Consider the following 19,616-nt stretch of genomic DNA (forward strand, 5'->3'; position numbering starts at 1 on the left):
GACTCTTGTACGGACAACCAAAGAACTGCTTGGGGGGGTTTTTCTAAATGTCTCCAAAAAAAAACACCTGAAAATCTTTAAACCAATGACAAGGTTTCTGATAATTTTGCCCTCGGAAATTGTACCGTTGTACGTGCTAAATACCTGGAAGTCACGTATTTGATCTTGAACACGCCTTCACTCAAGTAAAAAGTATAAAATGATGGGGTTGAGACCCCAAAAGGTACCACTTTCTCTCGAATTACACCACAGATGGGCCACCGCAAACAAGAAGATCAAGCCATGGATCTCTCTTCAACAAGGTAAGAAATACTTTTTTTAAAAAACTTTTTTAGGGAATACTTAGCTATAGAGAAAGATTTTCTATGTCCATGGGGTTGATACCCCTTATTCACCCTGCGAGTATTCGGACTCGCCGGGTACTTCCCGATAAGGGACCTACGACGCCCGCGCTGCGTCGTTGGGCCTCGCCGACGACAGGCGCCCAGCCCACCACCCAACCCGTCCCCGCCGCTCAGTCCGAAGCCGCTCAGCCCGCAGACTAGCCCACCACCCTCACCAGCACCATATAAGCCTCTCCGGGCTATTTATTACCCATGGCTAGTAATGCCCTGTAAGGGAGAGGATGATCTGAATATCAAGGGGGAGTTGTAAGTGATTCATTTAATTTTTTTTATTATATCATAAAACTATAATCTCTATTTATTTACAGCGTGATTTGCCAAATCATAGTGTACCTGGTGGTACTCGCCGAGGTCGTGGCGGACGACGCATTTATGCACGACCTGCTGAATTAAGTTCGGCAGGTCGTGTATAATAACTGCGTCTTATTCCCCACGAGTGAGTTTTCACCCATAATTTTATGATTTTATCTAAATTTAATTTTATAATATTTATTGCAGCCTCTTGGTTTTTAACTGTCGAGGGTTCCAGTAAGTTAATTATTTTTATCAGTCGTTCAATACTTTATTAACCCTCTTTTTTTCTCTTGCCCACAGGGTCATCCAGGAACTCTCGCAGCTCTATACGTACCGCCGGGTACGCTTCATAGCAGTCCCCGGGCAGCTAGCACGAGTGTACAAGGGCAGGGACGACATAATGTTCGAATGCATTCGTACACTCGTGCAGACCCTGTCGCTGCCATAAAAAAAAAGAAAATTCTTTTTAAAAAAATTATTTTTGTAAATTTAAAAATAACAAATTTTGTTCTGCATTTATATACTTCTCTTTATTTAAATTAAGCTTATATTTTTTTAGCCTCAAAGTTTAAACTTTATTTCTTAGGCTTAAATAGTAAAAGAAAAAAGGAAGAGATAGATATAAAAAGGTATGTCTAGTATTAGTTATATAAAATGGAACAGTTTTTCGGTTTTAAATTCAATTTATTATGTAACATCAAAGAATAAACCTATTAGCAAATAGACATAAATTTAAAAATGAGTTAACATATGCATTCAGTTTTTAAACAAAGTTATTTGACCCGAAATTACAGAGAACAAAGTGCAATTATAAAAATAGTTTTCAAGATTTTCTTGGTGAAGTAGCCCACCACGGCATAAAATTTTTCGTGCTGTCATCTAAACAAGGTATACGATCGTGGTCACCGTATAAGTTAGAGAAACCTAGAGATTTAGTAATTAAAATGGATATGGTTCCATGTAAACGATTACCATTTTTCACCTCAGAGCTACCAGCCATTGGTGAGCCAAGAAAATACATAGAGAAAAGATATAAATTAAGTTTCAATCAGTACTTAGCCAAATCAGAGTTAAAGCCGGGGAAGAAGAGGAATTATTCCTTGCACATGAAAACTATCTAGAAAAGCAACTTTTAACAACATTATTCTTATGGAGGGTTTCACTCAGTGTAATTTGTGCCAGACCTTTCAGAAACACCTTATCTTATTTTATAATATAATTGGTTACGAAAAAGATGTTCGCATTGAAAAATCAAGGAGCGCTTTCAGAGTTCAAACGAACATGGAAAACCTGGGACCCTATTCTCTAACTACATTTGGATCGTTCCTAATCCAAATGATTTGGTTCAAACCCTATCCAAACATTTGGCCAGCCAAATGGCCATCCAAATCGTCATTTTCCCTTTTTTCACCCCGTTTGTGGCCGCCATTTTTTTTTAAGGGGAAAAAATTGAGAGTGGGTCCTTTTTCGTTGTCATTTTCATATTTTTTGAGGATTTGCACATGGCTGGATTTTAAATATAATATAAATTAGGTTCCAAGCTTTAATATAAGCCTAATTTTATAATTTTTCCACCTTTTCATTGTCCCACTAACTATTTCTAAACTTGGCACCGTTGATTTTTGGCATTTATTAAAAAATATTTTTTTTTTGCCCCTCGTTTTTTGGCCCGATACTTGTCCATCTCGTAGCGTCTAGTGACACTTAAAGTTACGATTTAATCTTATAAACAGACTACCATCATAAGCCCATATCGTAAATTAACCGATGTTGATATCTAAACTTAATTCAAATACCAAAACCAATTTTTTTTAACTCAATGAATCTTCGATATCAACATCAAAAATTATCTACTGAAAGAGATATCTACTTATATTCCATTCAAATTTCTCGCAACATTTCAAATTAACGACTAGAAATGTGCAAATGAAGTTCAAGCCGATTATTTGGGAAAATTGCTACATTGGTCACCGTTACCGATCACAGATAGATTTGCGTCCTTCAGTAGTGTTTATTAAGGCTCGTTTACATGTGCGCGAGAAATGGAAGAAGTCGAAGCGTAAAGCTGAGAGATGAGGCGTATTGGGGTTTGCGTTCCCTAAGCGTACCGTTTACAAACAAGCGAGAACTTTTTAAGTCGCTCTTGTTGCTCATAGATGAAGCGGATGTTCCGAATAAGCTCCGATCTGCCGTGGTTGATTTTTCAGCTCATGTTTGCTTGTCGCAAAGAGTCACGTGATTTTCCAAGCCAATAATAGCCAAGGACCGAATATCGTTGGATATTTTTGCGTTTGTTTATCTCGCGAAATAGGCCTAGGCACCACCATTGAGAATGTGTTTAAAAGAAAGAAAAGAACAAGATAAAATTTTTGAAATACGTGTAATCACATTGCCTCATCCTTTTAAGCTTGACAATTAAAACATTATTCTCAAGCCCAAGTAGAGAAAATATATATAAATTATATCAAATAAGGTTAATCCAAAAGGCGAAAATAGCCTTCTTTGTTTCTATGTCTCCATACAGGATGTACCCACCAACGACGTTCCATTCTATTATAAATATCGAATGTTTTTCAAAAGCAATAGTTTCTTTTTAACCAGAAGCAAACTAACGACAGTCGACGCCATTTTAGTTGTGTACTTCCGACTGAAAGGCAACTCTGCAATCTAGGCTCATGCTACGGCCCAGCTCGTATGTAAACGAAGGAGCGGGTGGAGCAGCGGGAACAAACGCTTTTGGCAGACGCGATTTTTTTAGGCGCGAGAAAAAGATTCGACTTTCATTTTCTACTCTCCGCTTTAAGCTTAATTCTCGCGCACATGTAAACGAGCCTTGTGAAATGGTAAGCGAAATCTGTGATTAAAGTTTAAAATAGACATGGGCAAAAAGTGCTTTATTCATATCAACTCGATTACCGAATATCTAAATTTGACCAAAATTAACAAAATATTCTCTTCATGATTAAAAATCTTGTTTAAAGCAGCAAGCCATCTAATCCTTATTTACCTTCTTTTTAAAAAAGTAGGTTGATACCTCTTTCAGTAGATGATTGATTGATATTTCAGTTTCATTGATTTTTTTGTTCAGTGTCCCTCCTCCGCCAACTAGAATCATATATATAGAATAGAAAAAGAGGCCTTAGCACCTTCTGCCAGCTGTTTTATCTTAGCACATTGGAGCCTAGCAATTATTCGTTCTTGTATTAATTATATCCATAATTTACGATACTGTATTTTACTGACCATATACCCCGTTAAAACAAAGTTAGCCAAAATGTGATGGGTGTATCGTTCCCAAGTTGTTCAATGATGCACTTGGCGTGGAAAGGAACGAACCTAACAGTGTCAATACTTTTGAAGGCCTTGTTCAAGCGCTAAACAAGGATCCCAAAGCGGAACAATACAGGTATGATACGAACATTCTTAATCGTAATCTTTTTTTGCCGGGCATTCTACCTGTGTGGAATACTTTGATTTTCGTATCATGGTATATGATGCAGCATTTTATGGCGGATATGAAATCAATCTTCTTAGATGGAACTTTCGAAGTTATTTTGAAGGCGGCCCACCAAAGCATTACGTCAGAGATTTTTTCCCTTTGATCGCGATATCAAGATTTTATTCTTATTATTTTTTAAAATGCGTATTCCCTTTTGTGTACGCTTTCATGACCAGCGGGAGCGTATGATGAGGTTCTTGATTTCTTATGCCGAGAATACCTCAATTTTCAGTATACTGACAGCATGACTGACTTTGAAATGGGAAATCAAAGGAGTTTGCATGACCATTTCCCTTTGCCGAGGCTACGTGGGTGTTGGTTCCACTACACACAGGTTATCGTTTTTAAATTCCATTTCAAAAGAATAGAAAATGCCAACCCCGTGAAAATTTCTTCAGGCGATTTATCGCAGAGTCGCCGCGAGCCCTGAACTTCACCGTCATTATAGGCCAGACATCAACATCCGCGATTTAATCAAAATGATGATGGCGTTGCCTTTTTTTGCCAGCTGTCCAAATTCAAGAGGGAATGGACGTAATATGGGATGGCATTGGTAGACCCTTTCGTGACCATGCGGTAAAAATTTACAGAACGTTTTCGGTCGAGCTTTATAACCATCTTTGGACAAATGTTTAATTTCTTTTAGTTGAATTTAGTTGACCGGAATAGTATCAATACTTTGGGTCGCTACGTTCAAGATTATTGGACAGATACTGTGACACCTTTCGTAATTTCCGTCCACGCGGTTCGAAGGCGAAGAAACAACGATGTAGAGTCTTTCCACGCTCAGTTGAACAGGGACTTCAGGGCAAATTTTCCATGCGTATGCATGGTTATTTACAAGTAAATACGTGAAAAACTATCAATTTCGATTCTTAAGCTAACGTTGTGTATATAAAACAAAAAATCTGAGATCAATTGAAAACAGAGCGCGTAGAGACAATGAAATAGCAGAAGAGAGGAGGTCCATTCGAACAGGCCATAACGCGTCCAATCTAAATAACAAGTAAGTCGGGATATTACAAACAATGTAAATACTTTGGTAATGATAAACTTAAACCAATCCGAATTTTATAGTTGCCTAGCAATAGTAACTGATAAATGTTCAACAGTTCTTACGTCATGCAAGTCATCCAATTAATACAGGTCCTGATGTTGGAAATGGAGAACCAGAAATTGGTCTGTAATATTAACATAAATTTAACCTTTATCCATAATGGGGTCTGTTTCAGCAAGCTATAGAAATGAACTCTGTTTTTAATGTTGTTGAATCACGCCTCTGGTTCTATATTCGAATAGATTTTCAATATGATAGTTTTATGCTTATCTCAATTTTAACAATTTACAGAGAAAATACCAAATGTAAATTGAACACCATCTATTCCTGTCGCCCAGTGCATAAGTTCCCCCCCGAAGTTCCTTTAGCCCACCAACCCCAAACCCTAGGTTTCAAAAACCCAGATATTCTCGGTTCCCAAACACTAGGTTTCAAAAACCCAGATATTCTCAGTTCCCAAACACTAGGTTTCAAAAACCCAGATATTCTCAGTTCCCGAACACTAGGTTTCGAAAACCCAGATATTCTCAGTTCCCGAACACTAGGTTTCGAAAACCCAGATATTCTCAGTTCCTAAACAATAGGTTTCGAAAACCCAGATATTCTCAGTTCCTAAACAATAGGTTTCGAAAACCCAGATATTCTCAGTTCCTAAACAATAGGTTTCGAAAACCCAGATATTCTCAGTTCCTAAACAATAGGTTTCGAAAACCCAGATATTCTCAGTTCCCAAACATTAGGTTTCGAAAAAACAGATATTCTCAGTTCCTAAACACTAGGTTTCAAAAACCCAGATATTCTGTCCCCAAACACTAAGTTTCAAAAACCCAGATATTCTCAGTCCCCAAACACTAAGTTTCAAAAACCCAGATATTCTCAGTCCCCAAACACTAGGTTTCAAAAACCCAGATGTTCTCAGTCCCCAAACACTAGGTTTCCAAAACCCAGATGTTCTCAGTCCCCAAACACTAGGTTTCAAAAACCCAGATATTTTCAATCCCCAAACACTAGGTTTCAAAAACCCAGATATTCTCAGTGCCCAAACACTAGGTTTCAAAAACCCAGATATTCTCAGTCCCCAAACACTAGGTTTCAAAAACCCAGACGTTCCCAGTTTTCAAACAGTAGGTTTTAAAAACACAGATATTCCCATTTCCCAAACTCTTGGTTTCAATCCCAGGTATTTGCAACCTAAAAATGGGTCTTAACGCCCAGATATTCCCAATGAGGAACACTTGCTTCAAATCCCATATATTTCCTTTTTTCAAAACCTATTTCGAGTCAAAGATATTTCTATTATTTCCAATTCAAGATATATCTAAGCTAGATTAAATAGCTATTTATTTGCAATATTTAAAACTATTCCAATCCTTATATCTGAAACATGTCTACTCAGAAAAACATTGCATTGAAACGAAGATTTCAAATCGCAATTAATATTTTTCAAACAAATTGGAAGGGAGAAGTCTGGCGTGGCTTACAAAGCCAAACCTTAACCAACGGGTCCTACTAGTTTGCACACCTGGCGCCTGCAAACTGATTATGCAAACCTTGCAGACCTTTCAAAACTCCTACTAGTTTGCACACCTGGCGCCTGCAAACTGATTATGCAAACCTTGCACACCTTTCAAAACTCCTACTAGTTTGCACACCTGGCGCCTACGAAGTGATTACGCAAACCTTGCACACCTTTCAACAACACCCCACCCATACTACTTTGCACAACTTTTTAAGCAAACCAATTAAGCAAACCTTGTACACCATCCTCATTCTCCCTACTAGTTTGCACACCTGGCGTATGCAAACTGATTACGCAAACCTTGCACACCTTTAAAGAACACACCCCCTCAACACATACTACCTTTCACAAATGAATGAGAAAACCAATTTAACACACCTTGCACACCATCCTCATTTTCACTAAGGTTTCCCACAGTTCGGTTCAAATCGGTTTTGGACTAAAACTGAAACTGAACTGAAACTTTTCAGTTAAGATTTTCAAGAACTGAAACTGAACTGAAATTATCAGTTCGGTTCAGCCAGGAAACCGAACTGATCAGTTCAGTTTTCAGTTATAACTGAACTGAACCGAAAACCCCTTTATGAGGTTATCAAGAAGAAAAATTCGGGGTCAGAGGCCGAAAATACCCAGATTGTAACTATTAACCGCTAACATTTTCTACTACTACTAAGTATTTTGGAATCGTGAAGTTCCACCCCTAAAAAGTCCTGTTTATTTCACTAACTACTAATTATTAACATTGAAAATTTAACTTTGACTAATTAACTAATTATGATACCCTTTTTAGTTACTAATTTTTGGTATTCTTTTAGCCTGTGTCTCTCTGCAGAGGGTCCCAACTAATCACGGGACTTAAAGTAATAGCTTATTTCTATGCACAATTAAATACGTATATTTAATTATGCATAGAAATAAGCTATTACTTTAAGTCCCGTGATTAGCTGGGACCCTCTGCAGAGAGACATAAATGATGAAATATACGCGACACTAATAAGGTAACTTTACGCGACACATCCCCCAAAATATCATCCAGCATGCAATACTAAACGATGCCAGTTTTCTATTGTTCTACTAATGTTTGTGGGAACGTATTGATATCGTTTCTCGCGATAGATCGAAATCGTACTTAACTATCTCTTCAGTTCAGTTTTCATCAGTTCAGTTTAATAAATAAACCGAACCGAACTGAAAACTGATCAGTTTGGAGATTTGCAAACTGAAACTGAACTGAAGCAATCAAATCAGTTTAGGGCCTAAACTGAAACCGAAAATAACTGAACTGAACCGAAAACTGAACTGTTTGAACTGAACTGTGGGAAACCTTAATTTTCACTACTTGTTTGCACACCTGGCACATTGCAAAACCTTGCACACCGTTCAAGAATACGCCACCCTACCCCATATTACTTTGCATAACTGTATATGCAAAACTTGCGCACGTTTCGAGAAGTCGTCACCCTACCCTACCCCATACTACTTTTCACGACTTTAGATGCAAACCTTGCACATAAGGTTTCCCACAGTTCGGTTCAAATCGGTTTTGGACTAAAACTGAAACTGAACTGAAACTTTTCAGTTAAGATTTTCAAGAACTGAAACTGAACTGAAATTATCAGTTCGGTTCAGCCAGGAAACCGAACTGATCAGTTCAGTTTTCAGTTATAACTGAACTGAACCGAAAACCCCTTTATGAGGTTATCAAGAAGAAAAATTCGGGGTCAGAGGCCGAAAATACCCAGATTGTAACTATTAACCGCTAACATTTTCTACTACTACTAAGTATTTTGGAATCGTGAAGTTCCACCCCTAAAAAGTCCTGTTTATTTCACTAACTACTAATTATTAACATTGAAAATTTAACTTTGACTAATTAACTAATTATGATACCCTTTTTAGTTACTAATTTTTGGTATTCTTTTAGCCTGTGTCTCTCTGCAGAGGGTCCCAACTAATCACGGGACTTAAAGTAATAGCTTATTTCTATGCACAATTAAATACGTATATTTAATTATGCATAGAAATAAGCTATTACTTTAAGTCCCGTGATTAGCTGGGACCCTCTGCAGAGAGACATAAATGATGAAATATACGCGACACTAATAAGGTAACTTTACGCGACACATCCCCCAAAATATCATCCAGCATGCAATACTAAACGATGCCAGTTTTCTATTGTTCTACTAATGTTTGTGGGAACGTATTGATATCGTTTCTCGCGATAGATCGAAATCGTACTTAACTATCTCTTCAGTTCAGTTTTCATCAGTTCAGTTTAATAAATAAACCGAACCGAACTGAAAACTGATCAGTTTGGAGATTTGCAAACTGAAACTGAACTGAAGCAATCAAATCAGTTTAGGGCCTAAACTGAAACCGAAAATAACTGAACTGAACCGAAAACTGAACTGTTTGAACTGAACTGTGGGAAACCTTACTTGCACACCTTATTTTTTTTCCGCAAACCCTGCTCAAACTAGCACACATCGAGTAAAAAGCTTCACTTTTAATTATAAAACTAGTACCTAACCATTTTTCTTAAATTTTAAAAGGTTTGCACAGGTTTTTAGTCTTCTACACCTTTATGGTTTTCCGCAAACCCTGCTCAAAATAGCACATGTACTTTTAAAAAGCTCCACTTTTAATTTTAAAACTAGTACCTAACCACTTTTCTTAACTTTTAAAAGGTTTGCACAGGTTTTTCATCTTACACACCTTTTTGGTTTTCCGCAAACCATGCTCAAAATAGCACATATACTTATAAAAACCTCCCCTATTAATTTTAAAACCACTATCTATAACCATTTTTCTTAACTTTTAAAAGGTTTGCACAGGTTTTCGTCTTGCAGACTTTTATAGTTTTCCGCAAACCCTGCTCAAAATAGCACATATCGAGTAAAAAGCTTCACTTTGAAATTTAAAACTAGTATCTAACCATTTTTCTTAATTTTGAAAGGTTTGCACAAGTTTTTTGGTCTTGCACACCGTTATGGTTTTCCGAAAACCCTGCTCAAAATAGCACATATCGAATAAACAGCTCACGTTATATTTTTTAAAAACTACTATCTAACCATTTACTACAATTTATCATGGTTTCACAGGTTTTTTTGTCTTGCAGACGTTTTTCGTTTGCAACTTTAGCTCATAATACAACATAAAGAATAAAAACATATTCATGTATTTTTAAACCTACCAACATTTATACTTAAGTTTTATCATGCTTTGCACAAATTACAACATATAGAATATAAAGCTCCTTTATAGCATACTAAAGTTTTAATATGGTTTGCACTGCGAAGCGAGAATATTTTTTAACGAATTTAGTTCGCCGTGTTTTCTCGCTTGGTGGCACGTTTAGTACCGTAAAATAAAAAATAAGTTCAGCCTCATGACCCTATCGACTGCTTCAATATTAGGTCAAGGCATAGACGTAGAGCGGTGAAGCCGAGGTCGCGGATAGTAAAAAACTGTTTTAGAAAAATTCCTAGGACTTTTATTAAACATTAATGTCAAAGAAGTAAAGGATAAAGAAGTTAAAGTCCAAAAATTAAAGGTTTACAAGGAGTAAAAAAAATCCTCTTATGGTATATTAAGGGTATAGTCCCTTTGGACAAAAACCCATTGGACCGTAACCGCTTTTTGGTTTTTTATGGAGAATTTATTTAAATTTCCAGCCCAATGGCGGGTTTCTGCTGAATGGGAATTTATTTGAAAGAATTATAGACCTAGAGCCAGTGGCCTGGATCTTACCTCATAAAGTACAAAAGGTCTGACCATTGGAATGAGTTCAATTTTGATGCTCATTAATAGATTTGGCCGTCTTACGCGTCACAGCTGGGGCATTTGAGGGGGGGTGGGGTCATGTTTGACCCTAATGAGGTATGATTTCTTACCTCATGAGGTACATGAATGAAAAAGGTGGCAAATGATAGAACTGGAAATTGCGATTCCAAATAAATGAAATCTGACATCATCAAAGGGGGCCATCATTAAATCAGACGGGGGTTAAAAAGGTCGGATGAGGTATGAATTCTTACCTCATGAGGTACATGTATGAATCCGGTGTTGTTTGATAGATCTGGTCGTGCTAATAAGAGAATATAAAATCTGACTGGAAAATACGCGGCTTAGGTTTAATCTGACGGCCTGATTCTTGCGTCAGACTATGACAACTTCGTGCCTCATAAAGCTAGATTCCCACTCTACCGAAAAGAAAACAAGCGCAAATCACGCAGCATACGGTAGAAATTTTACCTTACGCTGTAGACTGTTCATATTACGATTGAATTTTGAGTTTAACGGTAAATATATTTGAGTCACGTGACAGATTAAAGTAGTTTCCATAACATTTATTTCGCACTCTGAACTGGTATCTCTGTCCCATTGTCGCTAAGATCGTCCAAGAAAGTATATTTTCTAACCTCCTCAATAAAGACTTCCTTATTAACATCTTACCTTTATATACTTCCATTAGATACATTTTTCTCTCTTCGTGGCATGTTTCCGACCAAAAAAAAATACATGGCGGCTATCAATCTATCTAGCGTATGCGTGCACTCTTGAAATTTATGACGTAGTCAGTGGGATAATTTCATTGTCTGAGACACCGGCGTAACGCCGAACACGACCGAAAAATAGAACACAACTCGGGCCCGGCCGAGCGGAAATTCCGTCGGGCTCGGCGTAAAGATTTTCGGTCGAACCCCCTTCTGCCGGGTCTCCGTCGTGATTTCCGTCGAGAGCGAGTCTAGCTTAAATGAAGCATGTGATATATTGTAAAATCAGCCCCACTGATGTCAAGTACATTAAACTTAACTTGTTTGAGCGAGTTTTCGAGGTAATGTGGTGAAATATTTTGACTGTGATAAATGAAATGAACTTAAATCGGAATAATTTAATAATAGAGCTATTTCAATTCGGGGGTAAGGAGAGTTTTTGAGTCGGGGTTTCGCCAATCGCCGCCTAGGTGCCTTAATGTGCGCGAAATTTAGATTAGAGTACACTCTACAGTGGCCCGAACGGAGGGAGGGTGAAAATCGGCTCCGTTTATTGGCAGCCCCAACTGTGACGTTTCCCCGTTCAACTGATATAGCTCTATGCAGGCACATTTTATTTCACACTCATTCAATGAAACCTTCTAACGTTAAATTATTATTTAATGCAAATAAAGATACAAAAATGTTACATTTTAAACGTCATCTGGTTCATCATCCGAATCAGCCTGATAATCAATATATACGGTTTCATCGTCATAGTCACCCTCCCTTCGTGTGGGCCACTGTAAAACTCTTTGCTAAATTTCGCGCACAATAAGGCACCTAGGCGGGGACTGACTAAACCCCGACTCAAAAACTCTCCTTACCCCCGAATTGAAATAGCTCTATTATTAAATGATGCCAATTTAAGTTCATCTCATTTATCACAGTCAAAAATATTTCACCACATTACCTCGATAGAAACAGAGGCAACTCGCTCAAACAAGTTAAATTTAATGTACTTGACATCAGTGGGGCTGGTTTTACAATATAACACTTGCTACATTTAAGCTAGACTCGCACTCGACGGAAATCACGACGGAGACCCGGCAAAAAGGGGTTCGACCGAAAAATCTTTACACCGAGCCCGACGGAATTTCCGCTCGGCCAGGCGCAAGTTGTTTTCTATTTTTCGGTCGTGTTCGGCGTTACGCCGGTGTCTCAGCCAATGAAATTATCCCACTGACTACGTCATAAATTTCAAGAGTGCACGCATACGCTAGATAGATTTATAGCCGCCATGTATTTTTTTTGGTCGGAAACATGCCACGAAGAAAGAAAAATGTATCTAATGGAAGTATATAGAGGTAAGATGTTAATAAGGAAGTCTTTATTGAGGAGGTTAGAAAATATACTTTCTTGTTCGATCTAAGCGACAATGGGACAAAGATACCAGTTCAGAGTGCGAAATAAACGTTATGGAAACTACTCTAATCTGTCGCGTGACCCAAAAATATTTACCGTTAAACTCAAAATTCAGTCGTAGTGTGAACAGTCTACAGCGTAAGGTAAAATTTCTACCGTATGCTGCGTGATTTGCGCCGGTTTTTTTCGGTCGAGTGGGAATCTAGCTTTATGAGGCACGAAGTTGTCATAGTCTGACGCAAGAATCAGGCCGTCAGATTAAACCTAAGCCGCGTATTTTCCAGTCAGATTTTATATTCTGTTATTTAGCACGACCAAATCTATCAAACAACACCGGATTCATACATGTACCTCATGAGGAAATAATTCATACCTCATCCTACCTTTTTAACCCCCGTCTGATTTATTGATGGCCCCCTTTGATGACGTCAGATTTCATATATTTGGAATCGTCATTTCCAGTTCAAACATGACCCCGCCCCCCTCAAATTCCCCAGCTGTGACGCGTAAGACGGCCAAATCTATTAATGAGCATCAAAACTGAACTCATTCCAATGGTCAGACCTTTTGTACTTTATGAGGTAAGATCCAGGCCACTGGCTCTTGGTCTATTAGTTAATAAAATGTCTGTGAGGATTTCGAATCACCGCAGCAGCATGGTAGAATATCAGGTTTTTAATTCAGAGGCTCGGGTTCAAACCCGGAGAAGGAAATTGTAAGTTTCGTTAGGTTAGGTTTGGATGGTTAGGTCAGGTTCGGTTAGGTTTGGTTAGGTTCGGTTTGGTTAGGTTAGGTCAGGTTCGGTTAGGTTAGGTTATTATCCTATTAACTAGATGCCACCTTTTCCAAAACATTCTCCTACTAATTAGTTGCCACCTTTTCCTAAATATTCTCCTATTAATTAGCTGGCACCTTTTCCAAAATATTCTCCTACTAAATAGCTGCCACCTTTTCCAAAATATTCTCTTAATAGTTAGCTGTCACATTTTCCTAAACATTCTCCTACTAATTAGCTGCCACCTTTTCCAAAATATTCTCCTAATAGTTAGCTGCCACCTTTTCCAAAAAAATGCAATTCTCTCCATTATCAACCACTCTTAAAATAAAGTTTTGCATTTCAAACATCAATATATATATACAACGAAAACTGTAGGGAAAAAAATTCCTTAAATAAAAGTGAAAACGTTTGCTTTTTAAATTTTGATATATATTTTCCCAAAACCGCGCATTTGGGCTGCTTTCGGTTGAATGGGAAACGCGTTCGGTCTAATGGGACACAAGCATATTAAGACCGTAAATTAGCAAGAAGTTTTTTTTATTAAAAAACCACAATGTTAAAATCCCATAATTAATTTTGTTGTCCATACAATCGAACCAATAGATTAATAAAAAATATCCCTTAAAACAATCACGTTAAATTAAGGGTGAAAACTTTCTCTTTCTCAAAATTTTTATACTTGTCCCTAAAATAGCAACGATAATTTATGAAAGACCAGGGTCGCAACGGTAATAAAAGTGCCACCTAGTACACATATATGGTAAAATCTTTCCTCTACGAAACCGGATATTTCCCCACATAAAAATCGACACGCACGGGCATATATCATCTCGGAGGCTCCGTTCAAACCTTTTCAATATTTTTTGTGGATTAGTTTAATAAGTTCTTTCATACATAATTTCAAATCCAGTTTTACACCATACGGAATTAAACAAATAACGTTGAAGTTCATCGTAAAATGTATTATTGGACCGTTCTATAGGACAATATTTAATCAAAATTGAAAGTTTCTACACGATTGTAGGTTTGACTACGAAAATTCTCACGGCGTATTAAAACATGTGCAAGACGAGAAGGTTGCGTAAAGCACGTCGAAGTAATTGCAAAATGGTAAAAGCTCTTATTCGGCAAGATTTGCATTAAATAGAAATAGATATTTGTGAGCTAACTTAAAACTTTTGAAAAAATGGTAGAAGAATAGTATAAACAATTAAATTGGAATTTTTACTCTCCAATGTTATTTTTGGATCAGTTTGCAGAAAAACTGAAGGGTGTGCAAGACGAAAGAGCAGTGCAACCCATATTTAAACTTACGTATAGTCGTAAGATGGTAGTTTTAATGCTACAAAGGAAGCTTTATATTCTAAATGTTGTAATTTGACGAAAAACATGTGAAAACCATGTTAAATCTTAAGTAAAAATGTTGGATGGTTTAAAATACATGAATATGTTGTTATTCTATATGTTGTATTTGGAGCTAAAGTAGCAAACGAAAAACGTCTGCAAGACGAAAAACCTGTGAAACCATGATAAACTGTAATAAATGGTTAGATAGTAGTTTTAAAAAAAATATAACGTGAGCTGTTTATTCGATAGGTGCTATTTTGAGCAAGGTTTTCGGAAAACCATAACGGTGTGCAAGACCAAAAAACTTGTGCAAACCTTTCAAAATTAAGAAAAATGGTCAGATACTAGTTTTAAATTTAAAAGTGAAGCTTTTTATTCGATATGTGCTATTTTGAGCAGGGTTTGCAAAAAAACGATGAAGGTTTGCAAGACTGAAATTCTGTGCAAACCTTTTAAAAATTAAGAAAAATGGATAGATAGTAGTTTTAAAATTGAAAGTGGAGCTTTTTACTCGATGTGTGCTATTTTGAGCAGGGTTTGCGGAAAAATATTAAGGTGTGAAAGTTTTGCATATAAAGTTGTGCAAAGTAATATGGGGTAGGGTGGCGTGTTCTTGGACGGTGTGCTAGGTTTGCACTGTGGCAGGTGTTCAAACAAGTAATGAGAATGAGGATGGTGTGCAAGGTTTGCTAAATTGGATTGCTCATAAAGTTGTGCAAAGTAGTATTTGTTGAGGGGGTGTGTTCTTTAAAGGTGTGCAAGGTATGCGTAATCAGTTTGCATACGCCAGGTTTGCAAACTAGTAGGGAGAAGGAGGATGGTGTGCAAGGTTTGCTTGATTGGTTTGCTTATAAAGTTGTGCAGAGGGGGTGTTCTTTAAAGGTGTGCAAGATTTGCGTAATCAGTTTGCGTACGCCAGATGTGCAAACTAGTAGGGAGAATGAGGATGGTGTGCAAGGTTTGCTTAATTGGTTTGCTTATAAAGTTGTGCAAAGTAGTATGGGGTGGGGTGGGGTTGAAAAATGCGCAAGGTTTGCATATTCAGTTTTCAGGCGCCAGGTGTGCAAACTAGTAGGAGTTTTGAAAGGTGTGCAAGGTTTGCATAATCAGTTTGCAGGCGCCAGGTATGCAAACTAGTACGAGTTTTGAAAGGTGTGCAAGGTTTGCATAATCAGTTTGCAGGCGCCAGGTGTGCAAACTAGTACGAGTTTTGAAAGTTGTGCAAGGTTTTCATAATCAGTTTGCAGGCGCCAGGTGTGCAAACTAGTAGGACCCCGTAACGATATTGAAATATTTAAAAAATATTAAGCATTAATGCCATAAATCCTTACGAAAAAACTTTCCTTGTTTCACAGCCTCCTATTCGTTCTACAGTAGTCAATGTGTTTACACATAATTTTGAGATATTTAATCTTTCATCGACAACTTCGGGCAACAAAGTTTTCTCTGTTGTAACTAAGAAAGCCGTATTTACGTTCCGAGAGCGCATTAAGGCTTCTCAGAGAAGTCCGCACTTCTCTCGGAACTTCATACTTTTACTTTAATTGAATTTGATCAACTTAACGTCACTTTATTACAATATAACCTTATTTCAACCCATGTTAAGCGGCACGGTGACTATGGAGTACCATCCAGCCCCGCGGTCCTCCAAGAAATGAAAATGAAGAACTTACTGCTGAGTAACGTAGAGACTAGCGAGAGAGAGACGAGAATCGGGGAAAGGCGATTTCGTCAGCGTGCTTGCCAAAGCAGGGGTATTATAGAAGGGATAAGAAACATTACCCAGAGAAGCATAACACTTTTCGAGCCTTAAGGATTATAGACCTTTTCACACTTATGGCCGCGCATGAGCAGTTGCAAGTTTGTTGCCATGAGTTTTACACTTCTATGGAGTTAACGTGTAAAATAAACTACGATGGACGTGTTTTAGAACGTTTTGTAATTTAATATTAAAATAAAATGCCTAGTATTTAAACCGAGAGAGTAAAATTAAAACCATGTTAAGAAACAGACAGTTTTTAAGTTCTAATGGAAACGGTGCAATGACAATAGTTGGTTAAAACTCACTAAGCCTCGGCGACCGTATTGGATCGACGCTTCATCGGCGGACATCGCCGATGCCGTGCCCGAAAGCGCCGCGTATATCACGCTCGTAAGCCTTGGCGCCCAATTTGGTCTGTAGAATATTATAAACTACCCCAATTTTACGTCTATCAATTGAATTCGATAAAATTTCACCTAGGAAGTTCAATTTATACTTTAACAACCATTAATACAACACTGTTTTATAAAAATAAACTCAAATGCCTAACTAGTAAGGTAAAAGCAATGGTTTCATAAATACGACTGGCAACAAACATTCTTTCTGCGCATGCTCACCTCTCGAGAATTTTACCCCCTTTTCACCCTCGCTCTAAGTGTGAAAAGGTCTATGGTTTTGTATAAATTTCTAATTGCTACTGACATATTTTAGCAGTTTTCGACCATATCATGGGGCACCGTTCGCGGCATATTTCGTAAATAAAGGTTTTTAAGTAATTCTATAAGGTTTTCATATAATTCTAAAAAATGAAAGGTGTTCATATAATTCTATAAGGTTTTCATATAATTCTAAAAAATGAAAGGTGTTCATATAATTCTAAAGGTTTTCATATAATTCTAAAAAATGAAAGGTGTTCATATAATTCTAAAGGTTTTCATATAATTCTAAAAAATGAAAGGTGTTCATATAATTCTAAAAAATGAAAGGTGTTCATATAATTCTAAAGGTTTTCATATAATTCTAAAAAATGAAAGGTGTTCATATAATTCTAAAAAATGAAAGGTGTTCATATAATTCTAAAGGTTTTCATATAATTCTAAAAAATGAAAGGTGTTCATATAATTCTAAAAAATGAAAGGTGTTCATATAATTCTAAAGGTTTTCATATAATTCTAAAGGTTTTCATATAATTCTTATAGGTTTTCATACAATTCTAAAAGGTTTTCATATAATTCTAAAAGGTTTTCATATAATTCTAAAAGGTTTTCAATTGGCAAGAACGATAACAGTTCAGTCATCCAAAGATACTACTATCTCAAAGTAGGTAAAGGTCGTGACAATTACACAACTGAATTTAAAAGACACGTCTTCAGATTAAAAGACTCGGAAGATCGCCCCGCAGTGTACCTCGTTCACTATTTGGGAAACCAAAGCCTAGGTCAAAGATCAACTCCCGAAAACATCCCTCAAGAAACTGTTAAAAGAAAAGGTCCTATCAAAAATGACCAACAACATCTTTCTGTAGCAAACGAAGATCTTTTGCTCAGAAACGAGGAAGGGTTATTTGTCAAAGATAACACGGAGTTACCTGTCGATAATCGGTCAGAGACACGTTTTCCTCAAGATTTAGAAAGCAATGATAAAAGGCAAAATATTGAAGACATTCCAGACGAATGCAGTTTATCTAAACCCTGGATTAGTCAAGATTCTCTCTGTTCATGGATGTCCTTGAGATCTACCGTTTTTGGAACCACAATAAAACAAATTAAGATAGACCGTGAACTAGGTGTTATAATTGCAAACCCCCAAGGAATTGAGTTGGCAAAACGACTTTTAAAGAGAAAAACGTTTGTCAGTTTGCAATGCATTTAGTGCAGTACATCTATGAACTTAGGGGGTTTCTATGTCACCACCTTTTCAATGCGAAATACAGAGTTAGAAAGCGATCCGTGTTTTGACTTTTGCTACGTTCTTCACGAAAACATATATCCCGAGAACACGTTGAGAAACGTCTGGGAAGATTATTTGTGCAAAGAGTTAACAATTGTTTCAATCTGGCGTTGTCGAAGCTGATATTCATATTCTCATGGAGTACAGCAATAAGTAGTTTTAAGAGTCAATCAAAAACAATTTGACCCAAAATAATTTGTTGTTTTGTCCAACGCAAATTAGGGATGACATCCGCAACTTTTTGACACAAAATGATGTGTTTAACTCCTCGCTAATTGAAGAACAAATATGCGAATTTATCGAATGCGAAACGGTGCAGCATTTTGACAAGCTGTACGAAACATTTTCTTTGGATTGGCCATTAGAATTTCAGGTATTTGCTGAGTCAATCTTGAAGAATGATTTAAAAAAATCATGGAATCGCCGCCCATTTTAAGAAATTTGGAGCTTTTCAAGACAAAATTCCAAACGTGGGAGAAGATTCCGAAGCCTTCTCGGCAACTTTGAAATTGTTGCTCGAAGACATTGGGAAACTCGCGGACGACCAAACTGCGCTGATTTTAATCATGAAACAGCTTTTGACTTTGGTGGAATTTAACAAAGTTTACCAAATCGAAGAGCCTCGCGTACATTCTTTAAAACCCAAAGTAAACCGAAACCGCTGGACCTTGCAGTGCGAGTCAAATTTGGATCTATCGGGTGCATACGTCTACCCCGAAAATACAGAGAAGCATTCTGGAGAAGGGCGTTACGCGATTGGTCGGCAGTCCTTGTTTAAAATTATCCTTAAAATCTGAACCTATTGTGAATTTTTAAATCATTCGGAAGTATTTCCTGAATGTTTCACTATGCAGGCTAGTCTTATAATTAGTAGAAGAATCGATAAAAATCAAGAGTAGAAGTTGAGTTAGGCGTGAAATATGAATCACCCATAGGTTGTTAAAGCAAGGCAATAAATTTTAAAACAGGGAACAAACTAAAAGGGCACTGACCCACACGAAAAGGAACTCTGACACGATATAACCGTTTCATTAGGACTAAAATTACCTTTAATTGAGCTTAAAGAAATAAACCAAAGCACCTGCTGTTGGGTCAAATTAGGTATC

At 37.2% G+C, this 19,616-nt stretch overlaps 1 long non-coding RNA gene across 1 annotated transcript; it reads left to right on the forward strand.

Moving 5' to 3' along the window:
- The first annotated feature begins 262 nt into the window (after nt 1-262).
- Nucleotides 263-1,110, forward strand: LOC149666540 (uncharacterized). Its single transcript, XR_016368275.1, has 3 exons — nt 263-840; nt 903-932; nt 999-1,110. It is a non-coding gene; the product is annotated as an uncharacterized LOC149666540 (long non-coding RNA).
- Nucleotides 1,111-19,616: the final 18,506 nt, after the last annotated feature.

Source organism: Phalangium opilio, unplaced genomic scaffold (genome assembly GCF_054372755.1).
Source record: "Phalangium opilio isolate 3A_F unplaced genomic scaffold, DU_Popi_V2 ptg000060l_1, whole genome shotgun sequence".
In the NCBI taxonomy this organism is placed as follows: Eukaryota; Metazoa; Arthropoda; class Arachnida; order Opiliones; family Phalangiidae; genus Phalangium; species Phalangium opilio.